Source organism: Chiloscyllium punctatum, chromosome 1 (genome assembly GCF_047496795.1).
Source record: "Chiloscyllium punctatum isolate Juve2018m chromosome 1, sChiPun1.3, whole genome shotgun sequence".
NCBI classification, from domain to species: Eukaryota; Metazoa; Chordata; class Chondrichthyes; order Orectolobiformes; family Hemiscylliidae; genus Chiloscyllium; species Chiloscyllium punctatum.
In genome coordinates this window covers 24,588,564-24,606,343 of record NC_092739.1, presented here as the reverse complement: position 1 = coordinate 24,606,343, position 17,780 = coordinate 24,588,564, and the positions used below count along the sequence as shown (strand labels likewise).

The following is a 17,780-nucleotide window of genomic DNA, read 5'->3' as shown; positions in this document are numbered from 1 at the left end:
GTTCATTTTACAGTGTTGGACTTTACCAAGTAACCTGTTCTTTCAGCACAACTATCATTTAGTCTCAACTTCTTTTCTGAGACCTTTAGTTTTGGATTAATTTCAAATGAGTTCACACAGCTCTGTTAAGGTGTTGCATGATGCACCTGACACTTTATGTCACCCTGGTGTTCTCATTCTGCAGTCATCATCATCTCAGTAGTGTCCAACCACATCTTAATTTTCAATTTGACTGAACCAATCTACTGCCTTATTGAGTGTGATTCATCTGAATCTTCATCTGATGTCTGTCCAGTGGCCCATCCAAGGGCAAAAAAGTACACCAAAACTCATACAGTACAGGTGAAAGATACCTGCATGCACCTTATGTGAACCTTAGGCATTAACTTACTGAGTGAGCTACAAATCCTGGCAAATGGGCCCCAAGGGCTCTTAACTACATTATGCAGCATCAGGATTCACTCCCATTAATGGCTGTGATGCACAAGCAATGTATTACAGCCTAGAAAGATTCACCTTACATATCAAAGTTGCAAGTTCCTTCCCTGTTCACACTGTCCACACGTGGTACAGGAACTGGTTATTTCAGGCCTTTCAGCAGAGAGCTTTGTGTAGTATGAGGATTAGCGAGGTTCTATAACTTCAATCTTGTAGTTGCAACCTAAATGACATTCACTCACATAGCTGGTGATGACAAGTTAAAATATATTTACAAATGTGGGAACTTACGTGCCTTCAGAATGTTATTATCTTTCCTCCCCTCTCCCTATGTCCTGGTACAGTTCCAGGTTCCACACCTGGGCTGGTGGCTGTCTGCCCTACGATGGGGCTGCTGATGGCCTTGGAGTTTTGCTGAGCCATACCCTGGGGGGCATTTGTGATGAGAGGTCCAGGCATGCTGAGTGTGAGAGGCAGGAGCACCCTCTTCGGATGAAGGTGACAGGAAGGGTAGAAATGGAAGGCTCAGAGTGTCTTGCTGGTTGGAGAGCATGATCTCTATGTGGTTCCTCCCCTCTCTAGGGATCTGCTGTCACTGTCCTGTCTCTTTGTGAGAAAGGGGCTCCTGCAGTAAGGTCAAGGTCCTTTGTAACACCCCTTGTTATAGAGTCAAAAATCACACAACACCAGGTTATAGTCCAACAGGTTTAATTGGAAGCACACTAGCTTTCGGAGCGACGCTCCTTTACCAGGTGATCAGGCAATCACCTGATGAAGGAGCGTCGCTCCGAAAGCTAGTGTGCTTCCAATTAAACCTGTTGGACCATAACCTGGTGTTGTGTGATTCTTAACTTTGTACACCCCAGTCCAACACCAGCATCTCCAAATCATGTTATAGAGTCATACAACTTGAAAACAGACCCTTTGGTCCAACTAATCTACAATAATTGTGTTCTTCCCAAACTAAACTAGTCCTGCACTTGGCCCATATCCCTCTAAACACTTCCAATTTATGTGCTTGTCCAAATGTCTCTTATATGCTGTAATTGTACCTGTATCCACCACTTCCTCTGGCAGTTCTGTCCACACATTAACTAATCTGTGTAAAAAAGATGCCCCTCATGTCCTTTTCAAATCTTCCTTCTCTCACCTTAAAAATATGTTCCCTAGTCTTGAACTCTTCCACCCCAGGGAAGACCTTTGTTACTTTCCTTATGTAGTCCCCTCATGATTTTATAAACCTCTATAAGGTCACCCTTCAACCTCCACTGCTCCAGTGGAAAAGAAATCCCAACCTGTTTTTATAACTCAAACCCTCCATTCCCAACAACATCCTGCTCAATTATATCTGAACCCTCTCCAGTTAAATAATACCTTTCCTATAATGTCACCTTGCCTTTGGTGCTGAGCACCCCAGGCTAGAGCAGTGGAATACAGTTCTGTGCATATCTCCAGCAGATACTGAGTGTGCCAGATCTGGCTGCCTGTCCATGGAGGTCCAGATATTCGCATGCCAGTGGCAGCGTGGTATAAGCAGTGTTGGTATTGATCTGCAGCGTTTGTGCCAATTCGCCTAGTGTTTCTGACAGAGCTACCTGCTACTCCTGTGCCTACTACTGCATTTGAATGATGTCCCTGATTGGCGACACCATGAAGTCTTCCCCTTCCTGAAGCTGAGCAAGGGCAGTCCTTCAAGCACCAGCGAACTGGGGCATTTCCGTCTCAATTAGCTGCAAATAAGTGGCAGTGATGTGCTGACTAGCTCAAGCTCCAAAGCCTAATCGAACAAAAATGCTGAGATGTCAGTACCTGAGCTAGGAGAGAGTGCAGGAGGCATCCTTACTGGTGTGTCCTCTGAGAGATCCGTAGCTTCTTCCTTTGAGCTGAAGGAAGAGATGTCTTGTGGGGCTGCATCTTCAAACTGAGACTGTGCTGATCCCACTCATATCTGCAGGAGGCAGAAGAAAGAATGTGTTGCAAACAAAGTTGATGTTCTGGCATAATAAATTCACAATGGTGACCATGGGAGAGGAGCACGGAGGTAGACAAGATTTCTCACAGTCACAAGAAGGTTTCTACACCCCCACAAGTCACAGTCCTCACCAGCAAGGACCTGGATCCTCTCATCAATGCAGGGTGGGGAGGGTAAGGAGCTTGACTCTCTTTCTGCCCTATTACTGGCTGCTTTCTTCCAAACTGAGATGAAGGGAAGGATTGTTTGAGCTAACATTGGTGGCTGGTACAAGTGGGAGGTGGTGAGGTGAATGAGTACTAAGTGCAGAAGCCACGCAGGGTTAATAGGGCTGAGGTTGAGTTGCATAAGACCCTGTGAGGAAAGATGCGAATGCCTTTGTGCAGGAACCTTAGGTGAGAGGGGATGCAAAAGCAGAGTTAGAAGAGGTATGAGGTAGCAGAGAAAAGAGTCTGGCAGTCACCCTGTCATTCTTCCTACAGTGCTGGGCATTTCTCCAAGCCATGGAGACCTCAGTGACCTAGGTGATAATCTGGGACCAGCCTGATGTTGTAACTTCCACCTGCTGGTCCTGGGGTAAGAGAATGGATCTTCTGTCCACCAAGAGCTCCAAAGCCCTGACTGCAAAGCAGATCTTCAGTGTTCTCCTAACTGCCATGCCTAAAGCAACTGACGGGGACTGTGCAGATGTGGACTAACAGCACTTGACTGGGTGCACAACTGTGTTATGAATAGGGTGGCAGTGTCAAGGATTCCTGGATATCCAAGCAGAGGTGAGTACATTTGCTTACGACAAGTGAGTAAATAGAACAAATGGGGCCACCATAAGGATGTGTAGACAATGAGTTTGGGAAGATAACACACAAAAAAAGTGCTCTCATGGAGAGAAACCTTCTGTGAAATTCACCAGAAAAGTTGCTTTTGATAAGGCTCAGCCTATGAAGTTCTATTCTGGTTTTTAAAGGGAGAATATGCATCTTTACCAGCTCCCCAAGGTCCTCGTAGCTATGGCTGACCAATTACATTATACTTCTTATGATAAACCTTCATGTTATCTAATAACAGTGCCTCTTGTGTGGATACTCTATGGTAGTGTAACTTGTACTACCCAGTCACCGGATAGGCTAAGGTAACACAAAGATTCAGAAGAGTTGGTGGCAGTTAACTTTCTGAAGCAACCCTTCCCTGGTACCACGTACTGCTAGAAGTGGTAAATACCACAAGGTACCAGGAGTGGGCATGTGGGAAAATGCCACTGTAAATGTACATTATTTGATGGTGGTGTTCTATAACAGAGTACAGCTAACCCCCGATCAAGGTTCTTAATCACTAGTAACTTCACAATTTTGTCTGCTATTTTTGCTTCTCTGTCCATGAGTATTGCTGGTTTGAAAATACTTTGCCTGTTGTTCAAATTCCTCCCACTCCGTAATCTTATAATCAAGGTTTTCCAAAATCTTTGCTTGCCTTTCGATGTCCCACTTGCATTTCTTTTGTGCATTTGAAATTATCTGAGGTCTTATCCTGATTGCTTAGTCTTCACTTCTCAGCTGTGTTTATTGAATTCTGGTTTAACTTTAGCTCCTGGCTGGAGGGGATTGTTTTTTACCCCAGTCGGCATCTTACTTTGTCCTGCGCTTTCAGTCAGTGCTGCAACTTGGGCTATAGGTGTCAGCATAAGCTGTTTGCTCCTTTATCACTAAGCAAAGCTCGTCAACTCTTGCTGTAATGTAACACTCCTTTATTTACGTCTCTTCATAGTAGGTTCTCAAATACAGCTGTCTAGTGTAGTGTCTAAGACCTCTCCCTTCACATGATCATTCAAGACTGGTGTCTTCACTTTTACTGCCATCAGAGTCTTGTAGTTAATTATATGTATCTCATTATAGCACAGTAACTTGAACTAAATGATATTATTGCAATATTGATGGACCATGAAGGGCAGGAGTGCTCATTCTGGATGCTAAGAAAATCTTTTAAGCATCCTGTATTGTACTCACAAAATCATCCAGCTCACTATGTAATTGTCTGATTCTCTCTGCAATGTCTGACTTCTTCGCAATGTCTAACAAATCCCGCAATATCTGTTCCTCACTGCGCAATGTTTCCCGACAATATCCGACTTCCTCATGAGATGTCCAACTTGATAGTGTGACTTGTACTACTAGTCACTGGATAAGCCAAGGCAACACAAAGACAAAGGAGGGTTGGTTACAGTCAATTACCTGAAACGACTCTTACATAGTACCAAATACTGCTAGAGGTGGCAAATATGTCCACACATGTCTGTACAATATTCCACGTCAATTACAATGTCCAACCTGCCATCAGAAGTTTGCAACTATCCATATAGTATCTGACTCTCCACATAAATGTCTGATTATCTCCCAATTTTGTTGAACTTAGATTGTGGTCTTCATACTCTTCCACTGCACTGTGTCCAAGCCTCTTCTCCCCATGTCCCCCAGAACATATGACTCCCTCTTGAATGAGATCTGACTCCACCCTGTGATGTCCGACTCTCTCCACGACAAAATCTTTGTGATGAAATGGTGTATAATATGTTTGTTACACTTCTTGATTTGGATTTTGAAATCGAGACAGATAGATGTTGTTCAGCTCTATGAAGTTTTTCTTTACATGGTGAGAAATTCAGTTTTGAGTAGTAACCTAAATGCATCAGTTCTAAGATGGCATATCACTTCAATGAACTGCTAGCAAGTGGTGTTAATGAAAATACATTTATACTGGTAGGTTGAGGTCATACGTTTTACTATTTGTGTTCAAATAAAATAGTGTAGAATTCTCAGAGTACAATAGGACCTTGAACACATGGGCTGAGATGTGGCAGATGGAGTTAGATAAATGTAAGGTATTGCATTTTGGTGAGGCAAATCAAGACAGGACTTATACAATTAATAAAATAGAATAGAATAGCCTTCATTGTCACATATACTCAATGAGTATTGTGAAACATTTATACATCGCCAATTACAGTTCTGACTTAAATACAAGAGTACTTAGGGACAGCTTCTTTAGTTACAAAATCTTGGGCAATAGAGAAATAAAACGTCCAGCATTACAGAAGTAAAAGTTCAGTCCAGCAAACCGCTCTGGCACCTAGCTTCCAATGTGTGCTGGGCCGTGGTTCCACACTGCATCGGCAACACATCACACCAGAGGCTCCCCTGGGAGGAGGCAGCTGCATCAGGCCAGGTGTCGTCACTTGTTGGAGGCCAGGAATCATCACTGTCCAAAGGCCAGAAGTTGTTGCTGGAGACTGTGAGTCGAAGACAGAAAATGGAGAACAAGAGGAGAAAAGCACTAAGACAAAGAAAAAGACAAGAAAGGAAGAACGGGTGGAGTGGATGAGCTCTGGCTGGAGTGTTGTACTCTACTGCCATCTTGCAACAAAGTGGTAGGGGTCTGGGGAGTGTTACTGAGCAAGTAGACCCAGGGGTGTAGGTGCATAGTTCCTTGAAGGTGGAGTTGCAGTTAGACAGGATAGTGAAGAAGGCACTTGGTACACTGGTCTTTATTGTTCAGGGCATTGAGTATAGGAATTAGGACATTGTGTTGCACTGTACAGGACATTGGTTCGGTAATTTTTGGAATACTGCATTCAATTCTGATCTCCCTGCTATAGGAAAGGCATTGTTAAACTTGAAAGTGTGAAGAAAAGATTTACAAGGATGTTGGTTATGGTTGAAGGGTTTGAGAGAGGCCGAATAGGCTGGAGCTATGTTCCCTGGAATTTAGAGGTTGAAGGATGACCTTATCGAGGTTTAGAAAATCATGAGGGGGTATGGATAGGGTAAATAGACGAGTTCTTTTCCCTGGGGTAGGGGAGTCCAGAACTAGAGAGCATAGGTTTAAGGTGAGAGAAGAAAGATACAAAAAGGACCAAAAGGGCAACTTTTTCAAGTGTAGGGTGATATGTGTATGGAATGAGCTGCCAGTGGAATTGGTGGAGGCTGGTATAATTACAACATGTGAAAGGCATGTGGATGAACCAAATGCTGGCAAATGGGACTAGATCAGTTTACGGTATCTGGTTGACATGGATGAGTTCGACTAAAGGGTCTGTTTCCATGCTGTGCAACTCTCTGACTCTAAATCTTTTTAAACTGCCTTCTATATTTATTCTTCTGTGTAATAAACTTCTGTAATCTGTTGTTAAAGAACACCCGTGGATTTGTGTGAATCAGTGTCAGTAACTAACCACCACCTTAACAACAAAAAAGAAATAAAATCAAAGTCTAATCTATGAAGAGAAGTTTTATTCTGGGTTTATTTGACCCAGCAACATCTGACTTTTGGCCACAGCATTTGGCTTTCACCCAGATAATGAGGTAAAATAAATGAAGTAAAAACAATGACTGCAGATGCTAGAAACCAGATTCTGGATTAGTGATGCTGGAAGAGCACAGCAGTTCAGGCAGCATCCGAGGAGCAGCGAAATTGACATTTCGGGCAAAAGCCCTTCATCAGGAATATTGATTTGTTTCAGGCTATTTTCAAGGCCTGAAGGTCAATCCACCAACTATCGTCAACAATTAACTTGAGTTGCGATAATGGAAACCCGTACTTTCACATTTCCCATCTGAAAATTTCCTGGCGCCCACGCACTGCATTAATTCACAACTTTGAGTCATTAGTGGACCATGATTAGCACAGATATGTTTCAGCTTTGGCGTCCTCTTTAGACACAGTCTGACAGCTCTCACTTCGGTGAATGCTTTCTCAACCTCCTGACTGCAGACTAGCTTGACATTCACACTTGTTTTCCCATTAAGGCCTGTCAAAACTCACCCATTCATTTTCACTTCAATGACAACAGTAATATCCAAAAATTGACATCTTTGTCACATCCCATGATTTATTTGGAAGATATACAGGGTTCAAAGGGACTTGCAATAAATCTTTTCTTGTTGGAATTTGAGCAGTTATGATGGGAGTGAAGGACTTTACATAAATGTGGATGTGAATTCCCACAACCCAATAGCACAAGCCTGTGGAAACCATAATGAGAGCCCCAATGTTTTCTCAGAGGCTGCAGCCATGGGCAGGCAGCTGCCAAGACTCATAAAGAAGAGCTTGAGCTTAGGGTGACACATTCTCTGATTTTCTTATCATTTTGAGCTTACTGTTTTCATAGAACATAGAACATGAAACAATACAGCACAGAACAGGCCCTTCGGCCCTCGATGTTGCACCGACCTGTGAACTATTCTCAGCTCATCTCCCTACACTATCTCAAAATCATCCATGTGCTTATCTAAGGATTGGTTAAATCTCCCTAATGTGGCTGAGTTGACTAAATTAGCAGGTAGGGCATTCCACGCCCTTACCACTCTCTGCATAAAGAAACTGCCTCTGACATCTGTCTTAAATCTATCACCCCCCAATTTGTAGTTATGCCCTCCCGTACAAGCTGACGTCATCATCCTGGGAAAAAGACTTTCACTGTCTACCCTATCTAATCCTCTGATCATCTTGTATGCCTCTATCAAATCCCCTTAGCCTTCTTTTTTCCAATGAGAACAGGCCCTAGTGTCTCAGCCTTTCATCATAAGACCTTTCCTCCAGACCAGGCAACATCCTGGTAAATCTCCTCTGCACCTTTTTCAATGCTTTTACATCCTTCCTGAAGTATGGGGACCAGAACTGTACACAATATTCCAAGTGTAGCCACACCAGCGTTTTGTATAATTGCAGCATGATATTGCGGTTCCGGAACTCAATCCTTCTACGAATGAAACCTAACACACCATATGCCTTCTTAACAGCACTTTCCACCTGGTTGGCATCTTTCAAGGATCTATGTACATGGACTCCAAGATCCCTCTGCACATCCACACTACCAAGAATCTTTCCGTTGACCCAATACTCTGCCTTCCTGTTATTTTTCCCAAAGTGCATCACTTCACGTTTTGCTGCATTGAACTCCATTTGCCACCTCTCAGCCCAATTCTGCAGTTTATCCAAGTCCCCCTGCAATCTGTAACATTCTTCCAAACTGCCAACTACTCCACTGACTTTAGTGTCGTCTGCAAACTTACTAATCCATCCACCTATGCCTGCGTCTAAGTCATTTATAAAAATGACAAACAGCCAGTGGTCCCAAAACAGATCCTTCTGGCACATCACTAGTAACCGAACTCCAGGCTGAATATTTTCCATCAACCACTACTTGCTTCCTTCTTTCAGAAAGCCAGTTTCTAATCCAAACTGCTAAATCACCCTCTATTCCATGCCTCTGCATTTTCTCCAACAGCCTACTATGTGGAACCTTACCAAAGGCTTTACTAAAGTCCATGTATACCACGTCAACTGCCCTACCCTCATCTACATGCTTGGTCACCTTCTCAAAAAAAATCAATGAGATTTGTAAGACACGACCTGCCGTTGATGAAACCATGTTGACTATCTGAAATCAAATTATTGCTTGCTAGATGATTATAAATCTTATAATCCTTTCCAAAACCTTTCCTACAACAGAAGTAAGGCTCACCAGTCTATAATTACCTGGGTCATATCTACTATCCTTCTTGAACAAGGACACAACATTTCCAATCCTTCCGTCCTCTGGTACTAAAGCTGGTACTGAATGACGACTCAAATATCCAAGACAAGGGCTCTGCTATCAACTCCCTAGTTTCCCAGAGAATCCTCGGGTAAATCCCATCTGGCCCAGAGGACTTGTCTACTTTCACTCCTTCTAGAATTGATAATACCTGTTCATAGCTAACCTTGATCCTTTCTAGTCTAATATCTCGTACCTCATTCTTCTCCTTTACAATATTCTCCTTTTTCTGAATGAAAACTGATGAGAAATGTTCGTTTAACACCTCTCTGATCTCCACAGGGTCCACACTCAACTTCCCCCTTCTGTCTTTGACTAGCCCTATTCCTACCCTAATCATCCTTTTATTCCTCACATACCTATAGAAAGCTTTAAGGTTCTTCTTTATTCTATTTGCTAAAGACTGCTCGTGTCCTCTCTTTGCTCTTCTTAACTCTTCATTGCCTCATCGGAAACATCTTGCCTCATAAACACATAAGCCTCCTTCTTCTTCTTAACAATAGATGCAATTTCTGTAGTAAACCACGGTTCTCTTACCTTATCACTTCCTCCCTGCCTGACAGAGACATCCCTATCAAGGACACGCAATATCTGTTCCTTAAACCAGCTCCACATTTCTATTGTCTGCATCCCCTGCATTTTGCTACCCTTTTCTATGCATCCTGATTCTTGCCTAATTGCATTTTAATTGCCCTTGCTCCATCGATAGGCGTGTACCTATCCCTTTCCATCGCTAAATTAAATGTAACTGAATTATGGTCACTCTCTTCAAAGTACTCACTTAACACTAAATCAAACACCAGGCCTGGTTCCTTACCAAGCAGCAGATCCAGTGTGGCCTCCCTTCTTGTCGGCCCTTCGACATACTGTGTCAGGAAACCCTCCTGTACACATTGGACAAAAACTGATTCATCCAATGTACTAGAGTTATAGCATTTCGAGTCAATGTTGGGGAAGTTAAAGTCCCCCATGATGACCACCCTGTTCCTTTCACTCCTACCCAGAATAATTTTGCGAATCCTCCTCTCTTCCACCTCTCTGGAACTCTGCAGAGGCCTATAAAAAAACTCCAAGCAGTGTGACCTCTCCTGTTCCTAACCTCAGCCCACACTACCGCAGTAGACGAGTCCTCATCAAAAGTTCTCTTATACTATCCTTGACTAACAAGGCCACGCCTCCCCCTCTTTTGCCACCTTGCCTGTTCTTAATGAAAGATCTAAACCTTGGAACCTGCAACACTCATTCCTCACCCTGCTCTATCCATGTCTCTGTAATGGCCACAACATCGAAGTCCCTGATACCTATCCATGTTGCAAGCTCACCTACCTTATTTCAGATACTTCTGGCATTGAAGTAGACACACTTCAAATCAGTTTGTTGTCTGCCAGCACATTGCTGTGGCCCTGAAATCCTGTTCCTTTCCTCCCTACTCTCATCCTCCTGTGCACTGCAACTACACATCCGGTTCCCATCCCCCTGCTAAGCTAGTTTAAACCCACCCAAATAGCACCAACAAATTTCTCACCCCGGATATTAGTACCCCTCTGGTTCAAGTGAAGACCGTCCTGTTTGTACAAGTCCCACCTTCCCCAGAATGAGCCCTAATTATCCAAGAACCTGAAATCCTCCCTCCTGCACCATCCTTGCAGCCACGTGGTCAGCTGATATCTCTCCCTATTCCTTGCTTCACTAACACGTGGCACGGGTAACAAACCAGAGATAACAACTCTGTTTGTTCTAGCTCCCAGCTTCCATCCTAGCTCCCTGAAATCCTACCTTACATCCCTATCCCTCTTTCTACCTCTGTCATTGGTACCTACATGGACAACAACTTGAGGCTGGTCACCCTCTCCCCTCAGGACCCCAAAGATACGATCCGAGATATCACGGACCCTAGCACCTGGGAGGCAACACACCAACCATGAGTCTCGTTTGCTCCTAACAAACCTTCTATCTGAGCCTCTAACTATTGAGTCCCCAATGACTAACACTCTCCTCCTTTCCCTCCTTCCCTTCTGTGCAACAGGGACAGGCTCTGTGCCAGAGACCTGGGCCCCACTGCATACCCCTGGTAAGTCGTCCCCCTCAACACTATCCAAAATGGTATACATGTTCTTTAGGGAACGATCACAGGGGATCCCTCCACTGACTGGTTTTTCCCCCTCCGAACAGTCACCCAGCTTTCTTCATGTCTAGGAGTAACTACTTCTCTGTAACTCTTATCTATCACAGTCTCTGCCTCCTGAATGATCCGACATTCATCCAGCTCCCGCTCCAGTTCCCTAACACTGTCTTGGAGGAGCGATAGTTGGGTGCACTTCCTGCAGATGTACTTGGATGGGACACTAATGGCATCCCTGACCTCAAACATCATGCAGGAGGAATATTGCTCTCCCTGCACTGCCATCCCTGCTGGTCCCCTTATCACAAAGTAAAAACGAAGAGACGCTTACCTGATATGCTCCTGGTCTTTAAGGTTAGAGGAGGTGGTTGGGTGGGAGGCCCAACAAGGGTAAGATCTTGGGTTGAGAAAACACTGACTTATATAGCTGGACAGAAATAAAAATAAGAAGCCCCTCCTTTCCCAGAAACCTTTGCTCTCTGACTTCAAATTTAAAAGCACAAATCAGTGACTCACCGCTCCCGGCAGGCCCCTGGTGCAAGCTCCCACCCTTCGAGTTGCTGCTGCTGCTGGAAAACAGAAATGGAGGACTCCCACGCTCAGGGTAAGTTTTTAAAGATTTCAATGAGGTCAAGATAAGTTCAAAAATAATCCTGACCTTGTTATGATAGCTAAACTCATCAATCTGAACAAATGTGCCAAATGTTTGGCTGGTATCCTGTTTGTTGACCCTAGTCGTCTTGAATCCTCTAGTTGGCACTCTACACTTTCCATACCCATAAAGAGAAGGGACTCTGATTAAATGAGGTGGATTTTCACCATGAATACGCAATGCTTGAGTTAGGAACTCTTCCGACTCTGTGGACGTGTCTCCATGGAATCGAGCCCTGTATGCATCACCTTCACTTTGCTGGATGGAGGCATGATCTGGTTAGAAGTCCTTTGTTCCCAAAAGACTGTTAACTTGCTTCTCATTCCCTCCCCAGAGCACTATGGCTCAGTGGTTAGCACTGCTGCCTCTTAGTACCAGGGATCCGGGTTTGATTCCACCCTCGGGTGACTGTGATATTTCCACATTCTGCCCGTATCTGCATGAATTTCCTATGATTGCTCTGTTTTTTCCCTATGTAATGAAGTTGTACAGGTGAGGTGGATTAGCCATGCTAAATTACTTATAGTGTCCAGGATGTGGAGACTAAGTGGATTATCCTTAGGAAATGTAGGGTTACAGGGATAAAGTAGGGGGTTTGGGTCTGGGTGGGATGCACTTCAGAGGATCTGTGTGAACTCAATGGGCAGAATGGCCTGCTTTCACCCTGTAGGAATTCTATGATTTTAAACCCTCGCATTTCATCTACCTTCATTTATCTTTTCCACTGCCTATGTCTCCTCCATGCCACTTCAGACCCTCATATCACCTTATGCTCTGATGCCACCTTGTTGGTTATATGCCTAGTAACCACGATGAGCAGACCTCTGGAATCTTGTGAATTGGAAAAATCATTAACTTCTATCAATTTAAGAGAGCTCTCATATGTACACACTTAATATAGAAAATAAATCTCTGGTTAATGAAACTCCTTTGAACATTTGCAATTGCTTCAACTGATCAATTCAACTGTCATTCCAGGGATAGATGCCTACGATATAACAATGTCAATCAAAATGTGAATTCAGCATTCCACTGAGACAAATGGTTTTCTGCTTTTGAAATTAAGCTAAACATTTGTAAGGGGCTCAGTTGTAATAACAGGCCTTGAGAAATGTCAACAATGACATTTATTGAAACTGATGGTCTTTTTTTTTCATCTACACTACACCAGATGGTCTGTCAATAGAAGAACTCCATCTGCAGGTATGTGTTTCTTTAATTCTGGTTGACGATTGAAGGATATTTCTCAGGTTGAAAGTACCAAGGTTTTAATAATGTTGCCTAACATAATTTCTTTGCCATCTATATATAAATCCCATATTACAGGACAAGGAACTTGGAACAATGAAAGTGGGACCTATTTGATTTCAGCCTTGACTTCAAATGGTCCTGTCTGTATAATTCACATCCTTCCCTCTCACCTCACTGGCAAAAAATAGTCCTGCTGCTGCAAATGGGGGCAGACCCTCTAGTATCAGCATAACTCCATGAAAATGTAGGCCCATTGGTCAATTTTCATTTTCAACTGCCTGGGTGTCAATTTAGCAGGACAGATTACCAATTCTATCTGGAAGCTGTCCTATTTTCATTTTATTGAGAACAGCAGAATAAATATCAATTGATTCTAATTTGGATGGACGATTACACTGCCAGATTAATAGGGCTTTTGCCCAAAATGTTGATTTTCCTGCTCCTCGGATGCTGCCTGACCTACTGTGCTTTTCCAGCACCACTCTAACCTAGACCCTGCCAGATTAACAACCAGGCAGTGAAAGTAAAAATGTAGAAAACTTTGTTTCATTTTATCTTGTATAGTAGACTGGCCCTGGGTTTTACTGGAGAGCTGTTGTAGATAGGAAGTGGTTATTCAGATCATCTAGCAGACAATTTATTTCTCTGTGGCAGTGTTTGAAGCCCGCTGGTTTCTCATACAGTACCTTACAACACTAAGGAGGATAATAACATTTTAATGTTTTCAACACACCAGGAACATGTTACTGGTTCTTCATGCCCAGTTTATATTTAAGTCTATTACACCTCTTTAGTAGGGTGACCATCAATATAAAGGATCATACAGGGATGAATATGCCATGTTTATTTTTAGGTTTTTTTGGTATTTTTATGGTATCAGCTGTTTGTTGGTAGAGACATCCAAATCTCATATTTTAGCTTTGTACTAGTTATTACTAGACTTAAAATTATGAAAACCAAATCCTGTGTCAACCCTGTCCTTTTTCAGTTTGAGTAGTCTTAATGCACAAATAGGTCGTGATTGCTGTAAATTGTTAATTGAAAACAGTTGGCCACTTACTATATCTCTAATCCATATGGAAAAGACTATTCCATTCAATTGTTAACCGCTATCAGAAATGGTAACAGGTAATTGACATTATTTTGTTTTCTGATTACCCACTCATTGATATTATTCATCCAAGTACCAAGTGTACATCAAATAGCCAATTATTTTATAATGGTTTAGCTTTAAGCATTAATTATTATTATACGTTAAGTGGGTTAAGTGGCTGTTGATATTGATAGCATTGTATCCCTGTGCCAACATTGTGTGCACAGATGGATGCACCATAATTCATTTTATGGGAGAAGACTCCACATAATAGAATCGCTATTGGATTCTGTATCAGGAAATGCTGCTCACAACTGAAGGTTGGGGCACAGCGTACACCAAAAATATTTTGCAAGTTGCACTGCTGAACATTATGCAATGAATCCCGCCTCAGGCGACTAACTGTGTGGAGTTTGCACGTTCTCCCCGTGTCTGCGTGGGTTTCCTCCGGGTGCTCCAGTTTCCTCCCACAGTCCAAAGATGTGCAGGTCAGGTGAATTGGTCATGCTAAATTGCCCGTAGTGTTAGGTAAGGGGTAGATGTAGATGTAGGGGTATGGGTGGGTTACGCTTCGGCGGGGCAGTGTGGACTTGTTGGGCCGAAGGGCCTGTTTCCACACTGTAAGTAATCTAATCTAATCAGACCTAGAATTTTGACATTTGTTTTCTCATTTGTGGTGGCCTGGTAAAGTTGCTATTTTATTCAGAATTTAAACTTTGCTACTCTCCCACTTAAAATAGTTTGTCTGAAATTATTAAAGGAATGGTCCTTTTATTGGCATTAGTCAGGTGCAAGGAGTGTTTTTTTTAGCTAAGAGTAGATCTGTCAGTTCTTCAGGCATGCACAAGGCTTGAGTTCTGAACTTACCCAAACCAACCACAAAATGCTCTCTTTATGTCACACAGATATCAAGAAAGTGTTATTCCTTGAGATGAGCTGTATCTATAATCATTGTATTATCATGTCATAAGTCACAGGGCTGGACTTTAGTGGAGTGAAGAAAACACTATGGACCATTAAACATTATGAGTGGAACTCCAATACAGAAGCCCCACAATCACTTCTGATGGATCCAATTCTCTTTATTAGGGGAAAGGAAACCTGCACTCAACAAAGCCATTTGAACTTGGAATTTACACCGATCCCAAGTTAGATGTTGCAAAGTCATTAACCCGCAGTGCAAGTGTTACTAATTGAGAGAATGCACATAAACAAACTTAAAGGGTGAATTAAGTCCGTATAACTGTCATGATCTGAAGTTTTCAATTCCTTGTTCCTTAAACTTAAATAAAAAGGCTACACAGCTGTCACTGAGTGTTTAAGAAAGATACTTTGCTGGATTGCTTTGATAGTCAGGCCATCTGTTGTAGTTTTAGGTGAAATAGCAGTTTCAACTGAGTTCTTCATTGACATTAGCCCAAAAGCCATCATTGTATCATTTTGAAAACTCAGCTGAGTTTCAAAGATTATCTCAGCAAGGTGTTCTATGTTCATAAAACTATAAGGCAACAATAAGTAGGAACAGGATTAGGATATACAGCCTCTCGAACTTGCTACACCATTCAATAGGATCATGGCTGATCCTACACTCCTCATGTCCATTATTCTACCTTTTCCCCATAACCCTACTGATCAAGAATCTGTCTATCTTATCCTTAAATATGCAAAAGACTCATCCCCTACAGTTCTCTGTGGCAAGGAGTTCCAAAACCTCTCAACCCACTGACAGAAGAAATTCACCTTCATCTCAATCTTAAATTGTCATCCCTGAATTCAGGTTTTGTCTGATCATTTAAAGAGGCTATTAAATTATCATTCTATTTCATGGAGGTAGATACAGGAGTAGAATTAGGTGAATCGGAGCATCAAGTCTGCTCTACCATTCAATCACAATTAATAGGTTTCTCAACTCCATTTTCCTACCTTCTCCCTGGAACTGATTCCCCTCACTAATGAAGGACCTATCTACCTCTGTCTTAAATACACTCAATGACTTGGCCTCCACAGCCTTCTGTGGCAATACCTTCCACAGATTCACCACCCTCTAGTTGAAGAAATCCCTCTTTATCTCCATTTGAAAGGGCATCCCTTCACTCTGAGACTGTGCCCTTAAGTCCTTAGACTCTCCAAGTCTACTCTATCTAGGCCTTTCAGTATTCTGTAAGTTTCAATCAGATCCTCCCACATCCTTTTAAACGTCATTGAGTACAGACTCAGAGACCTCAACTGGATCTCAGTCCTTCATTCCTGGGATAGTTCTTGTAAACCTCCTCTAGACATCCTTCTAATCTGGCACATCCTTTCTTAGGTACAGGACCCAAAACTGCTCACAGTATTCCAAAAGTGGTCTGTTTAGAGCTTTATTCAGCCTTAGTCATACATCTCTGTTCTTGCAACTGGTCCTCTTGAAATGAATGCTCACATTGCATTTGCTTTCCCAACTGTCACCTGAACCTGTATGTTAACATTAAGAGAATCCTGAATAGGATTCACAAATCCCTTTGTATTTCAGATTTGCAAATCTTTTCCTCACTTAGAAAATAGTCTACACCTCTATTCTTCCCAGCAAAGTGACTCACATTTTGATTATGAAGAAGCTAACCACTTGAGATTGAAAGCTTTGAACGTGTTCTATGTATGGGAGGTTTCTCTCACTAGCAGCTGTGTATGATTGAGAACCGTATCAGATTATTGAAACAGTATATTCATCTTCACATTACTCCGAGAGTCTGCTTGTGTTGGATTTTGGGTGAGTGACTATGGAGATGGCATGAGATTTGTGAATGACCATGGAGGAAGGTGGATGTTTGGGGGCCATGATCTGAGTCAGCAGGGATAGTATCAGGTGCTGTTGCAGTTGTGAAGGATGAGGCCTAGTAGTTTCTGAAACAACTGGGGACAAAGTCTCAGAGAACTGAAGCAAGCCTTTGAACAAGCCTACCGAGACAGTCATCTGACTGAATGAGTATATACTCTTCACTTCCATAGTTAGCAAGCCCCATCACTAACCTGCACCCAGCTTACTTCCCTGAGTAAAAATGATCTCAATTGGGTTACTTTATAACTAGGGCAGGTTTAGTCAGTGGTGCAGTTTCCTCTCTCTGACTATCCACCGGAGTAGTGAAAATCTAATCCTTTATGGCACAGGATGAGACCATTCAGCACATTGAGTCTATGCCAGTTGTTCACAGCAAAATCCCATCAATTTCACTCCCCTACTCAATCCCCTTAGTTCTGGAAGTTTGTTCAAGTACTTGACCAATTCCCTTTTGAACTCATCAATCCTTGAGTGTGATGAGTTCTAGATTATTGCTGCTCATAGCACAAAACATTCTTTCTCACAACCCTCCTCCAATTCTAACTCAAAATCATAAACCATGTCATGTTCTCTTTGCACCATCATCAATGAGAAAATCTTTTACTGGTCTACCATCCGTAAACCTGCTGTAATCTTGTACATCTTCCCCTTAAAAATCCTCTGCTCACTAGAACAAGCCCAGTCATTCAAACCTACCTTAATCAATCTGATCAATCTTCACAGCATCTCCTCAACGTCCAGAGGAGTAGTTCTTGATTCTGAGCTGAGAAATAAGTCACACATTCATGTAAGTTTGCTACTTCCAATGCCACTTTGAGGAAAATGCACTGGAATCCGAGCACTGCTAT

General features: G+C 42.6%; 1 protein-coding gene across 5 annotated transcripts in view; it reads left to right on the top strand.

Moving 5' to 3' along the window:
- slc2a9l2 (solute carrier family 2 member 9, like 2) overlaps positions 1 to 17,780 on the top strand; it is a 390,239-nt gene that overhangs the window by 212,827 nt on the left and 159,632 nt on the right. The gene's annotated exons all lie outside the window — the stretch shown is intronic.